General features: G+C 44.2%; 1 long non-coding RNA gene across 1 annotated transcript in view; it reads right to left on the reverse strand.

Annotated features, from left to right (window-relative positions):
• Positions 1-1,022: 1,022 nt before the first annotated feature.
• LOC119800957 overlaps positions 1,023-14,080 on the reverse strand; it is a 30,549-nt gene continuing 17,491 nt past the window's right edge. The window contains exons 2-3 of the long non-coding RNA XR_005283128.1: positions 2,025-2,141; positions 1,023-1,223 (exon numbers count right to left, since the gene is read on the reverse strand). This is a non-coding gene — a long non-coding RNA (uncharacterized LOC119800957). The remainder of the gene's footprint in view (positions 1,224-2,024; positions 2,142-14,080) is intronic.

Genomic DNA, 14,080 nt, shown 5'->3' on the forward strand with positions numbered 1-14,080 from the left:
GCCTGCCTGGGTTGGTGCAGATAAAACCTACAGAATAATTTTGAAAAGGTTCTTGCTCAAAATGTTTAACCCAAGATAAATGAAGCCCGCTATGGCTAAATTCAAATATATAGAATTATAGGAAATGAAAATTGCAATCAAATTACACAAGACAAAAAATCCTGCGAGGAATCTGAGTGAAAGACACTCTACAGAACTCATCATAGGGCCAAAGGAAGTAAGAAATGTTCTAGATTCAAAGAGACCACACGGAGAATTAACAGCTAAATAGAATATATGAAACTCAACACAAATAGCTAAAAAACTATTTAGGGACAACTGGGGAAAATCTGAAACCTGAGTTATAAATTAAATGAGGTGGATATTATAGGATACTAATGGGACTAATAGTAACTTCTTTTGTTGGAACAATGACAGTGTGCTTATATATAAGAATAATTTTTATTTTTAGGAGGTACACATTTTTGTCTAGACATTAAACATGAAATATAAAATTCTACACACACAACCACACACACCACACACACACACACACACACACACACACACACAGAGTCTTTGCTCTTTCATTATAGTCTAAATTTCTCTCTCTCTCTCTTTCTCTCTCTCTCTCTCTGTGTGTGTGTGTGTGTGTGTGTCTGAGAGAGAGAGAGAGAGAGAATATAGTAGCCACTGCCATCCTTGAGGTTTAGACTCTAAGCCCCACCCCCAGTAAAAGGCTCAATCCATAGACAGTTCTGAGTCTGCATGAACATACTGTTTTGTGCTTACAGCAGATATTAGTCAACCCAATCTCTTTGCTAACTAACAGAGACATTTACCTTTTCACCTAAAGAGAGCCATTTTATGGCCTCATCTGTAGCACATCCAGTTGTCAGCATCAATGGGCTTGCACTTTGGGCCACTATTAGGTAAACGAGGGGCTATTTGAACACAAGAGTTCCAAATACCACATGTGGTCAGTCTGCTCAGGGAAGTAAGGGGGCAGTCAGCATACACAATGGATACGAAGGATGTAGTAGGATTTCCATCCTGCCCCTGGGTGGGTTGTGATGGCTGTTCTTGATTGTCACTTGACTACATCTGGAACTAAAAGCCAAACATGGAGGGCACACCTTTGGAGATTTTCCTTAATCTGAAGTCAGAAGATCTGCTTCCTTTAATCCAGATCTTGAGGCAGGAAAGACACACCTTTAATTTGGGCCGTTCCTTCTGCTGGAAACCTGTATTAAGCGCGTAGGAAAAAAAAAAAAAAGCTTTTGTTCTTGTCTGCTTGCCCTCACCTCGTTAGCAACATCCGTTCCTTCACTGGCCTTGGAGCCTGCTTCTTCCTGGATGCCAGTGTATCCTGAGGACCAAGCGGAGACACCCTAGCCGTGTGAGCTGAGCAGCTACCACGTTCTCTCGGACTTCCCGTTCACAGCCAGCCATTGTTGGATTAGCTGGACTGTAGCCTGTAAGCAACGCTAATAAATCCCTTGCTGTACCTATAGAGAGAGTCATATCTACAGGTGCTGCTTCTCTAGAGAACCCGAGTATACGGTGAGGGCCGGGTGAGACCCAAGATTCCACCTCAACTGCTCAGAAACAGCATGCAATCTAGAACTTATAAATAGGCACTTCTGGAACTTTCCATACAGCAGCTTCAGGCCGAGGTTGGTGGTTAATACTGAAACCACAGAAAGCAAACCCCAGTGTAAGGGTAGAATACTGAGCCAGTATATGGAAAATCATAACTATTGTTAAATCTATGAGGACTCTGGGGAGATGTTCATCTTAGTATTCTTGTAGTTTTAACTAAATGTTTAAAAACTTTCATATTAAACAATCTGGAAAAAGTCACATCTTTATTCTCTCAGGTGTTATTGTTTTGCTTTGAGGGGTGGGCATGGAAATCGTGCTAGGGATTAAACCCTGTACTTCACACATGCTGGGTGAGCTGACTGGCTTGCAAGACAGTCATGTGGTGCTGTAGAAGAATTTAGGGCATGGCCTCCACAGCACCCAGTCGGAAATATACTTACGCATATCTACTAGGGGGCTGGAGGGCTGGCTTTGCAATGAGCACCGGGCAGGGCTCACACACACCTGTAACTCCAGCTCTCTGGACTCAGAGGGCAGCTGCACTCACGGGCACGTACCTACATGGAAACACACACATGTGCACATAGTTCTTAAAAAGAAATCTTTTCAAAATAATACATATGAATCAGCAAAAAGGAAATCTAATGTTATTATTCACGTTCAGGTGGCCTTTGAGGATCATTTGCATATTATGGGCCAACAGGTAACAAGGTCACTTAAAAAAAATTCTCAAATCAGTGTCTGACACTTTAAACCAGAGAGAGCAAGAATGTTGTTTCAAGAATTGTTTTTCTTGACTTGTCTTGGACACAATCAGGCCAAGGATCTGGACTCAGTTGTTGTGTGAGTACCCCACTTCCGACAGAGCCGGTTAGAGGTACACCAAGTCAAACCTCCTCTTGTCCTGATGTCACTAATCCAACTGGGTCCCTGCACTCTCGTTCTTGGACGTTTCATGCCTTTCTTTTCTAGAGGGATTGTTTTCTTATTTTCATCATTTTGGCCAAAATTCAGCTCAAAATGTACTTCTCTTCTCCCGGGAAGCCGAGAAGGGTTACCCTGCTTGATTCTTTCTTCGTAGTGAATTCTGTTTGGCTGTGTTCCTTTCTTCCTTGGCTAGGGGCTTGCACTGAGTCTAAGAAGAACAACTATGCTCTTAAGAATAAGATGACATGATAAGAGAAAACACTTTGGCGCTATTGTTAAAGCGAACAATAGCTTCTCTTCTTTCCACGCCTGTGGAGGTTCTGGCTTATTGGTCTGGCATGGGGCAGAGAGGAAGCACCGCCAAGTCTTACCTCCAGGCGGCTCTGGTCTATGTTACTGTGACACAGGTCACAGTGGAGGTTTCTGGTTTTTCAGTAGCACCATGGTGATTCAGCATAGAATAACTCCGAGGATTTTACTCCAGCCAAAACCTGTTCTCAAAGGCCTGGGAGCCTCTGCCAGTTTCTTATCCCATCAATGATGTTTTGTTCTTTGTAAACCTTTTAATTTTACCTGTAATCTTTATTAAATTATAAGAAGGGTTTTCGAAACCAGTGAACCTGTTACCTAGCTTTGTTATGTAGAGATCTGAGTATCCATATTCTGTACTGAGCCATGTGGGATCAAAATAGAACACATTTTTTCCCCCCTATAACTACAGAAACATCATCTGTGACTTAGGTTTCTATACCCCTAATGTGTCTTGGGGTCTTATACTTTGCTCACCTCTAGTGCTCCCCACTGCTTTTCAAATAAAATTAAGATGTCTTATCATGGTGGGCTGGGCTGGGTCTGTCAGTCTGACCTCCTTTCCTGTGAGTCCTTCCTGGGTCATTGCACTTCAACACTAGTTGCCAAGGCTTAGGGGTTTGCGTTGCAATTTTTATGTATTGAAATTTTGGTCCCCAATGTAACTAGGTAAGAAGTGTGGTACCTTTAAGAGTTGGAGCTAGCTACTGAGAGATGCTCAGGCAAGTGACTGTGTGCCCTCGGAGATTAAGGTAGCTCAGACAACTTTCTACTTCTCAGGAGAACCCGTTATTGCGAAAGCTAGTTGACTCCTGGGTGGATCTTTGGCTTCCGGTTTCTCACCCATGTCCTGATACTAGGCCCTCACCAGAAGTCAAATCCACCTGTTTTCTCTCTGAAGTCACCCAGCATTAGGTACTACATTTTGGTAATGAAACATGGAAGAATATGTCACTGCCTCCCACCCCTGGCCTGGCCTGGCCTGTTCTTTCACATCTTCACCTTTACACACGCCACTCAGCCCAAATGTCTTGGAGATTTTCCTGGTGTGGGATGCCCCTCTGTAGGCTGTGAATATGTTTTATTACTATTGGTTAATAAAGAAACTAATTTGGCCAATAGCCAGGCAGAATAGAGCCAGGCAAGAAATCTAAGCAGAGTTAAAGGGAAAAGGAAGGTGGAGTCTGGGAGATGCCAGTAGCCACTGGAGAAGCAAGATGTGAGGTAACAGCTACGAGCCTCGTGGTAAAATATAGAATAATAGAAATAGGTTGTTTTTAAAAGTTATGAGAGCTAATTAGTAATAAGCCTGAGCCATCGGCCAAACAGTTTGTAATAAATATTAAGCCTCAGAGTGTTTATTCGGGAACTGGCAGAGAGAGAGAAACCTCCAGTTATAGTTTCCTCATTTCAAAATCAAGTGTTTTTCCTTCCATCACTTCTGTCAATTGATTTTACTTATTTCTATCCAGTATATTACTACATGTTGATTTATTTCTCTTGGGATTTGCTATGAGAGTAGCTCTCTTGTTCATCCTGTGTTCCATGCCCTGGGGATAGATCCTGGTACTAGACTCTGGTATTGTGTGGGCTTGGTGTATGTTTGTCCGGTGGTCAGATGAGCTTCATAGATAATAAATGGTCATATAATAAAGTTTCTGTAATCAAATCCATTAGAGTTCATCTTTTTTGAAGCAGGGAACTCCTATTAAACAAAACAGCTAATTTAAAGTCATTTATTTGTTTGGCTGGTACTCTAAGTTTCTTATTTAAAAATTGGTAAGAGTCTATCCATGTAAAAATGTTCTTCATGAACCTGTAGTGATTTAATGAATCTTTGTTCTACTAGAGCCAACCACCAGGAGGAACCAAATCTCCGATCAATAGTTGTGGACAATGAGGAGCCTGGCCAAAGAAAGCTATGGTGCAGGAGACCAGGACAAGGGGTTGGGGCACTGAGTGTTCTAACATACCTGCCTTGTGGGCATCTCCATGCCTCTCCAGAAAGTCTTAAGCAAGGGAAAACAGGGACTGCTCTTAAAACACTCAGAAGAGACCAGCGAGGACTTTTTACGCAGATCAAGTTTCATGCGAGATTCCTGACCCTGTTGCAAACCCTGGCCCTGCAGTTTCAGCACTGGCCGGAGGTATGGATGCCATGGCCAGTGGTCACCACAATAGCGGTGATGCCATGGGAGAAGCTGATGTGTGAAGGCAGCATCACACAAAGCTCAAGCAAAGAGGGCCCTGGCAGTGGGCAAGGACAGAGTGAGAAACAAGCAATAGCCCGAAGGGCATTTGATCACTTACATCATCCCAAGTGACAAGAAGAGACTCCAGGAACTGGATGGAATCCCAGCATCTGAGCACATGTGGCTTCAGTCCTACACACTTCTGACCATTATAACTCAAGAACTTTGAACACATGTTCAAAAAGTTACAGTAATGGTCAGATGATTTTCTCATGGATGATGCTGGGGATTGCTGCTGATCACGATTGTTTCCTTTTGTTCTCTCTCTCATCTCTCCTCGTCTCCTCTCCTCAGTCTCTCCTCTCTCTCAGTCTCTCTCTCTCTCTGTGTGTGTGTGTGTGTGTGTGTGTGTGTGTGTGTGTGTGTGTGTGGTGGACCATGGCATGCATCTGGAGGTTAGAGAATAACCTACAAGAATCAGTTTCTCTATCTACAGCATGGGTCCCAAGGATCAAATACTGCTTCCCTAACCAGTTGAACCATCTCAAAGACCCTTGGTCTCTTTTTTACTGAAAATAAAGTTTTAGCTAAAAGGAAAGAATACTCTGCAAGTGTGTTTTATTTTTATAAGATTTTTGTCTCTAAGGACATCTCTCCATTTATCTCCTCATAGTTCCACATTGGAATTTGAGGGGATAGACGAAGAGTTTCAGCTGGTAAAAGCATTTGTTTGGGACACTGACAATTTAAGTTTGATCTCCAGTTTGTACAAGGTAGCCGGAGAGAGGACCGACTACTGAGCCTGTCCTCTGACTTCCACACTTATGCCATGGCAACATTCGAGAAATACTAGCTTTGATCATTGCCAAACACCTTAATGAGCTATCTACTCATTGTTTTTCAAATTTGAAATGTGAAATATTCATATCTCATATGAAATAACATAAGGCTATTTTAAAGTTCTAGGTATAATAACAAAGTTCATGGTATTTGTTTTGTGAGACAAACATCACACTGAGTAGCCCTGGCTGGTCTTTGAACTTAGAGGTTCATCTGCCCTCTGCCTCCTCAGTGCTAGGAATAAAGGGGTACATGCCATGTCCCACTTAATTCCAAAGCATTTGTAAAACAACATATCAATGGAAGGGAATATACCCCCCTTTCCCTTCTTTTAAAAAGATTTTATTTTTTGTATTATGTATATGAGAATTTTGCCTGAACATTTAACGTATAACACACATGCATGTCTGGTGATCTCAGAAGCCAGAGATGGCATCGGATCCCCTGGAACTGGAGTTTCAGATGACTGTGTGCTTCCATGTGGGTGCTGGGAATGGGACCCTGGTCTTCTGGAAGAACAGTAGACAGTGCCTTTAACCACTGAGCCATCTCTTCAACACTTGTTTTCTTTTCTAAGGCAGTACTAGTACTTCTAATCTTTGTACTTATGACATCTCTCTTGAACTTTGTAGAGTTGATTGTTATCTCTTTTCTCAATGTCATAATCTCTGCATTTCAGTTGATAAATTTAGTCCAATTATACTAATTATAATTATGGCCTTGGGCTTGTATCTACTGTTTTGTGATTTACTTTCTCCTGTTTGCTTTGTTCTTTTTCTTTCTTTCTTGTTTCATTGTTTCTATTTCCTTCTTTTGGATTTGTTGGAAATTTAAAAATATCTAAGATCATGTTGAATTGCATTCTAAATATTTGTGTTCATTCCCATAGATTTGTGCTGCTCTCGAGCTTGCTCAGAGAAACTCCTTTTTGGTATGGGTAGTGGTTAATGTAGAAGCATACCTGATGAAAATGCTGAGTCTAAATAACGGAGTGCTCAGCTGTGGGGTGAGTCATCTCTACCTATCTCTCAAAGGTTTCGGGAACTCCTTGGAAGTGGAGAGCCTGAGGATGTGGGAACTGAGACCCCTGAAATGTTGGCTTGGGGACATGGCTGTGGCATGCATCAACTCACAGCAGTTGTTGCTACCTCCACAAGACCAGAACAAGGGCAAGCCAGTCAAAATCCCAATATGGATTGGGAGGGGACCCCTGAGGCCAACTCTATTCTGAGAAGCTATTGACAGGTGGTAGCTGCTGGGGAATGGGAGTTACTCCTATTTGGGATGTGGTCCTTGTAGGTTGTTCACGCCTTACTGGGTAGTAGCACAACTATGTACTTAAGGGTAGCACTAATTGGATTCAGGAGGTTATCAATAACAGCAACAACAACAAGAGGACATGAAGCTGGTAATAGTTTGAATGTGATTGGTCTCCCATTATCTCATAGGGAGTGGCACTCTCAGGGGCTATGGCCTTGTTGGAGGAAGTGTGTCACCGTGGGGCTGGCTTTGAGGTTTTTTATGGCTCAGGTGTTTCCGTTAACTTCAGTTGCCTGTAGGACTCTCAGTTCCAGCGCCATGTCTGGCCTGTGTGCCATCATGCTCCCTGTCGTGATAGTAACAGACTGAACCTCTGAACTGTAAGCCAGTCCTAGTTAAATGTTTTCTTTTAAAAGAGTTGCCACGATCACGGGTGTCTCTTCACAGCAATAGAAACCCTAAGACAAAGCTGGAAAGGAAGTGGAAGGAAGTAGTAGTAGCGGATGTGATCAGCAAACATTGTATAAATTTATTGAACTTTCAAAGAATACAAAATATTTTTAAGTAGCAAAATAATATTCCAACATGTGTCATATAAAAAACTTATAAATTTATACTCCTTTCCCCCAGTTTCTCCAGGAGTTGTCCAGAAGTGCATTCTGTAATCATGCTTCTGTATAGAAAGTCTCATGACCAATTTTACCATATTTACTTTAAATATTCTATTTGTTTTTTAAAGAAATGAAGGAAGCTGTTATTGGAAAAATTGTGGGAAACTTTCTCAGTTTCCTCTCTGGTCACTGTATGCCAGACGTTTTGTGGTGTCTGCTTTGTCCCTTCATGCTGGGTTGGATGAGACCATCCTTCGGAGACATCACTGCTATGGTCTCTGTACCCCATCCACGGATCTCTTTAAAATTTACCCTGGGGACAGGACATCAGGGAGTCAGAGGAGGGGGCATCAACAGCAATGAGCCAGGGAAGGTGAAACCCACTTACGCTGTATTTTTAAAGTCTCATAAAGCAGACATTGTGTGTGGCAGCTCACATCTGTAATCACAACACTCAGGAGGCTGAACAGGAGGTTTTGCTGTGACTGTCAAACCAGCCTGGGCTACCCAGTGGGATCCTTTTTCTCTCCTCACTTCAAAAGTAATCTGCCTCATTAAGCATCCCTTCTGCAGAAGAATAACGTTGAAGAGATATTTCCTTTTAGAAAGCAAATTGGAAGTCAGATGACCTGGAGACACTGGGAATGATATAAGCATTGTCAGTCACCTAGTTTTAGATCCAAATGAAAACACTAACAATGAATTTTCGTTCAAAAATCTCTGGAGCAGGGAACAACCAAAAGGGCCTGACTAAAGGCAGCTGCTGGCAAGCCTGGCCAGCCCGAGGTCAATCCCCAGGACCCACATGATGGACTCACATCTACTGTCTCGACACTCTGTACTCCTGCAAGCCATCCTCTGAACTCCATGCTAAATAAATAGCATGCAAGAAGAAATACCTGGAGCAAGGGCGGGAGAAACGGCTTAGCGGTTGAGAGCACTTGCTGTTTTTATGGAGGACCTGAGCTAATTCCCAGCATGGACACAGCAGCCTCACAACTGCCTGTAACTCCCATTCCAGGGGATCGGACATCCACTTCCAGGGTACCGCATGTTTGTGGTACACACACACTCAGCACACACACACACACACACACTTATTAAAATAAATGAAAACAAATTTGTGACAGAGATAAGGGCTCACAGGCTGTTAGTGACTTAATACACCATATGAGAGATTATGTTCAGTAATTTTTTTATCTTAACTTTTGATATAGAAACTGAGGATGTCTTAGGTCTGAGTTATATTTGAGTTGCAATAATTTCATCACCTTACCACAAATACATACTCCCAGTCATCCATTTTCCATGACTCTGCCTCTCATTAAACACATATTCGTGTTGTATACTTCCCTTTGGATCTTTTCTTTGTTTTCTTGTGTTTAGATCCCATCTAGCACCCTGCACATGAAGGGCAAAACTTCACAATTTGTAGCGATAGAAAATACAGTTAAGAATTTCCTTCAGTGAACGATGGATACTTTGAGAAGGAGAACCTGAAGTCTTGTCAGTGTGACTCGTGAAAAAAGTCACTTGGGGGACCATCTTTTTTCTTTTTTTAATGTGGGCTATGCATGTGTGAAACATCAGCTCTCTCTTTTACCAAAGGGCTCCCAGATGTCAAACTCCTGTCCTTCAGGGTTGGCAGCCAGGCCCTTTACCCCCGAGCTAGACCTCGGAGACCATCCTAGTGGCACCCTGGTATGGAAGGATCTTCCCTTTTCTCCTTGTTTTCTCCTTAACCACTTTAGTAATCACAACAATTCTGCCAGCTGGAAACACTGTGGCTTCGGGGCGGGGGAGAGGTGTGGGGTTATCACCAGCTGAGTGTGTTCAGCACCTCACCCAGCAGAGAGCAAGGCTCTTGGCTGTTTCTGTCTTCTTAGCAATGTTCAGGACTGTTTCTTCACCTCCTGGGCGTGTGACATTTTCCACTTCACTGAGGCTTCAGGATCTTAACAGCTGGTAATCCAGCTGTTGGTCTGAAGCTGGCCATGCACCTACCCACTGCCCTGTGCTGTGGGGACACGCTGTGCTGTTGTCAGGACCCCAGTTTCGAACCATGCTGGTGATGCCCTGAACACTTCTACGGCAACGTCCACTGCCGCAACGTCCGCTCTTCTTTTTTTCTGATTGGTATGAATGAGGCGGGAAACACACACGTGCTGATAGGCTTGGTTACTTTTCTGTGGAATGTCCGCAAACTCTAGCACCTGAAGAAAGAGGTGTATGTCACATGGGTTTTATCACGTCAGTCCTTGCAGATGAGAAGCTGCGTTTTCCTTCTTGCTGGGTAGAACTGGTTGCTGATACTCCTATGAGGCCTTGTGGTATTAAATTAAACCACATGCTATTATGTAGAGTTTGATTTGGTCCAGAAGGCCAGCAGCTTTTGGTTCTGGCGGTACAAACTTAATTAGTTCTGTGTCACTATGAGTCTGTTATGGACTATTTAAATTAATACATATCATTTAGAAACTGGAACTTGAAAGATATGGTTCTTTTTATTCTTATTCTTGATGTTTTCGCTCAATATCCCTGTTCCTTGGCCCTTAAAGCAAAATGGATAGTGTATGAGGAATTCTGGGGCATTTGCAATCCCTAGCCCTTGGAAAGGCAACAATAAAAATAGAAATATCACTTATTCAATTGCAGGTTAAAATATCTTCAGTTCCTTGTAACAATAATTTAAATGTGCAGCTGTTCCTTTATGAATTTTTTATGAGTTTTTCTTCCTGCAGAGAAGACAATTCCGCGACAGGAATATATTAACACGGAGGCTTCCCCTCCTCCTTCCTCCATATTTCTCAGGTTGCAATTCCATCTGTATGGAGCGCCAGTTTGGGCAGCCTCAGCCAAGAATCATCAGCAGGAAAATCAAAACCTCAGCTTCAAAATAAAAACCAAAGAGCTGTGCTTCAGCTTTATCTTCTGCAATTAGATTCAGGTATGCTCCACTCGGGGCGCCGTTGCCTTACTGAGTTTCAGTCATATCTTCTGCAATTAGACTCAAGCAAGTTCCATTTGAGGCCCTGTCCTTAGAGCTAAAAGGCAAACACATCCGACTTAATCATATTAATCAAAACGTATTTGCAGGCAAATGTTCTCCCGTGTTAGCGCTCTGGGATGGAGTTAAACAACACTGACAGGAAACCTTTATTTTTCCTCACATTTTCAGATGCCAAGCAGGTTTCAGAATTTGGCATTCAGCGTGGTTTGATGGTGGTTGGGGAAACAACGATACATAATTCAGCTAAGGGTGGTTGTGTTTTCCTTTATTCTTTAAGCCAGAAGCAATTACTTTTCATTTCAGGCTTAAGACCTGCAGGCTTGTGGTTGGTCGCTGGGGCCTCCTGGTTTCAGCAGGTCTCCCTGGTTCCTCGCCAGCCACAGCGCTTGGCTGTGCAGGTAGCAGCTGGCCTGGGAGTGCCTCTCCCAGCCCACATTCCTGGGCCATGAATTTTGCAGCCCTGTTTATCTGATGAAGACCTCCGGGTGGTGGATTGCTCACGACATTGTCACACAGACCTTGATGAGTGCTGTGGAAAGATACAGAATATTTTTTCCTTTTGGAATGCCAACCAGTCCTGACTTCCCCAGCTCCTCCACCGGAATGACTGCCACAGAGGCCTGGTGCCAAGAGCCAAGGAAACCATCTTTACGGCCATCAAAGTCAAGCAGGACACACGTGAGTCCCCTCTGTGAGTCTGTCACTGAAGCCGCTCAGGGGATTCTTGAAAACTGCCCTTCGATAGTCCTACTATGCACGGATCTGTCGTTCTGCTGTACAGTGACCCTGTGGAGTCCTCTGGAAATTGACTCCAGGACCCTCCCCAGCACCTGAGCGGGTTAGATTTGACATTTCTCAATCCTTGGTGTACGATGGTGACGGTGGAGCATGTGCAGGTAGCCACATTCGTCCTGCACAACTTTCCATCTTCTCACGCGGCTTTCCACCCAATAGGATGCAGTGCTATACAAGCACTGATTACCGTGTGCTCTTAGAGAACACTAGCAAAGGAACTGTGCATGTCCAGGGCCACCCTCAAATTTTACAAGAGACAGTTGTTATCAACATGTATGATGTGTGCAGTGCACATGCCCCCTCATGGGTGTGGGAGGTCAGGGGGACAGCTATGAGAAGCTTGATTCCCCCCCCCCCTTCTACTCTTCATGGGTTTCTGGGAAATCAAACTCAGGCTCCCAGGCTTCTTTGGCAACAGTCTTTACCTGCTGAGACCAGCTTTCCAGGCCCCTTCTCTTTTTAAAATTTTTATTTATTATTATTCTCTCATGTATTACAACCTGATCTCAGTTTCCCCTCCACAAATCTGCGCCTCCCTTCCCCTGATCTAGGGGAAATGGACACCAAACAACACAGCAATAATATGCACAGGAAGGCCAGGCAACAAACAAAATCAAGGCACCTAGTAGAGGAAAAGGTCCCACAAAGAGGCAACAGAGTCAGAGACCACCCCTGCTCTCATTATTAAGAATCTCACGGTTGCCGGGCGGCGATGGCGCACGCCTTTAATCCCCAGCACTCGGGAGGCAGAGGCAGGCGGATCTCTGTGAGTTCGAGGCCAGCCTGGTCTACAAAGAGCTAGTTCCAGGACAGGCTCCTGCAAAGCATACAGAGAAACCCTGTCTCGAAAAAACAAAAACCAACAAACAAACAAAAAAAATAAAGAATCTCACAAGAACAATCAAACCACTCAGCCATAACCTATATGCAGGGACCTATGTCAGACCCTCCCTACAGGCTTCCTGATCTCTGCAAGCCCCCAAGAGTCCCAGTCAGTTGATTCTTGGGGCCAATGTTTTCTTGGTGTCCCTGACTCCTCTCTTTCCTCTCATTCCTTCCTCCCCCTCCTCCACAGGATTCCCCGAGTTCGGCCTAATGTTTGGCTGTGGGACTCTGCATCAGCTCCCATCGGTTGCTGGGCGAAGTCTCTCTGGTCTCCTTGGGTGAAGATTCTAGCTAGTCTCAGATCCCAGGACAGTCTGCAGGCAGGACAAAGTGGAGGTGGGAGGTTTTTGTGGGCTGGGTTAGCGTCCAATCCCCTCCACTAAGGTTTTCTTTCTAGCCTCCTCTATTAAAAAACAAACAAATAAAAAGACCATTTATTTCCTGTTTTATATGTAAGAGTGTTTTACTTCCGTGTATGTCTGTGTGCCACGTGTGTGCCTCGGCCTTGGAGACACTGGGTATGTTGTAACTGATGTTATAACATGTGGGTGGTGGGAACTGAACCTGGTCCTCTGCAAGGGCAGCGAGTGCTTTTAACTGCTGAATTCATCTCTCCAGCCTCCCCACACACCCATTATATATATATATATAATATATATATATATATATATATATATATATATAATGATTATTTTTTAAATCAAGCATGACTTAAGGGTCTGGAAGAAGATTTTGTTCTATCTGCAAACACCATCACCAACTTTAGCACACAAAACCTACTCTTCCCTGGTTAGTAAGAATAGCTGGGGCGGCTTTGTAGTACCCACCCACCCTCTCTTTCATAACCAGCTTATAATTCATTAAGAGAAGAAAGACCAGAGAACTAGAAATACACATACAGATGGGGGAGGGTGCTGAAGAACAGGAAATCCTCCTCCGTTGCTGTGAATAACCCCAACATTTGCCTTAACATGTTTCAGAAGACAGGAGCTCTGGTCTACAATAGGGCGTCCTCTCCTCTGCCTGGCTGCCCTCTGCTGCACGCTAGTGAGTGAGACAGGGACCCGGGCTGGGCCTGTGGGAAGACGACTGGCCGCCTTTATGGACAGCGGGTTGAATAACTGTGACTTGTGGGACTGCTGCACGGATCATCAACCCTCTCTTTAATGTGCCTTTGTGTAGCTGTCTTCAGCCTTCCAAGACACTGAGCTGTTCAGCCGTGAACAGACATCGGTTCTGCCCGCCCATAACCTCCTCTGCTTGTTCCATCCCACACCATCCCGCTATGACTGGCAGCTGAGCCAGGTCCTTCCCCTGCCAAGCACACACCCTCCCCTGTTCGCTGGTCCCTGGGAGGCTTCACCTCCTCCATCGGTGTGTGAATGAAATGTTGAATGAGAATGTGATGAAATGCATTTACAAGGGTCGACCTGGTAATACAATGCTGGAGATAGTCCGAAACTCGAGATTGGTTTCCTGTTTCCAAGGGCAGCAGGATGTGTCAGCTGCTGGGCAGCGCCCATGCCCTTGGAGAGGAGAGAAACAGGAGTGTGTGGCCAGTCTGTGACCTCTCCCTCCTGCTGTCCCGGGAGGGGACAGGTCTCAGCTCCTGGTCAGGAGACAACCTGTCATTAAAAAGAGATGAAAAACTGTGATTGTTTTCCCTT

This window comes from Arvicola amphibius, chromosome 14, assembly GCF_903992535.2.
Source record: "Arvicola amphibius chromosome 14, mArvAmp1.2, whole genome shotgun sequence".
NCBI lineage: Eukaryota > Metazoa > Chordata > Mammalia > Rodentia > Cricetidae > Arvicola > Arvicola amphibius.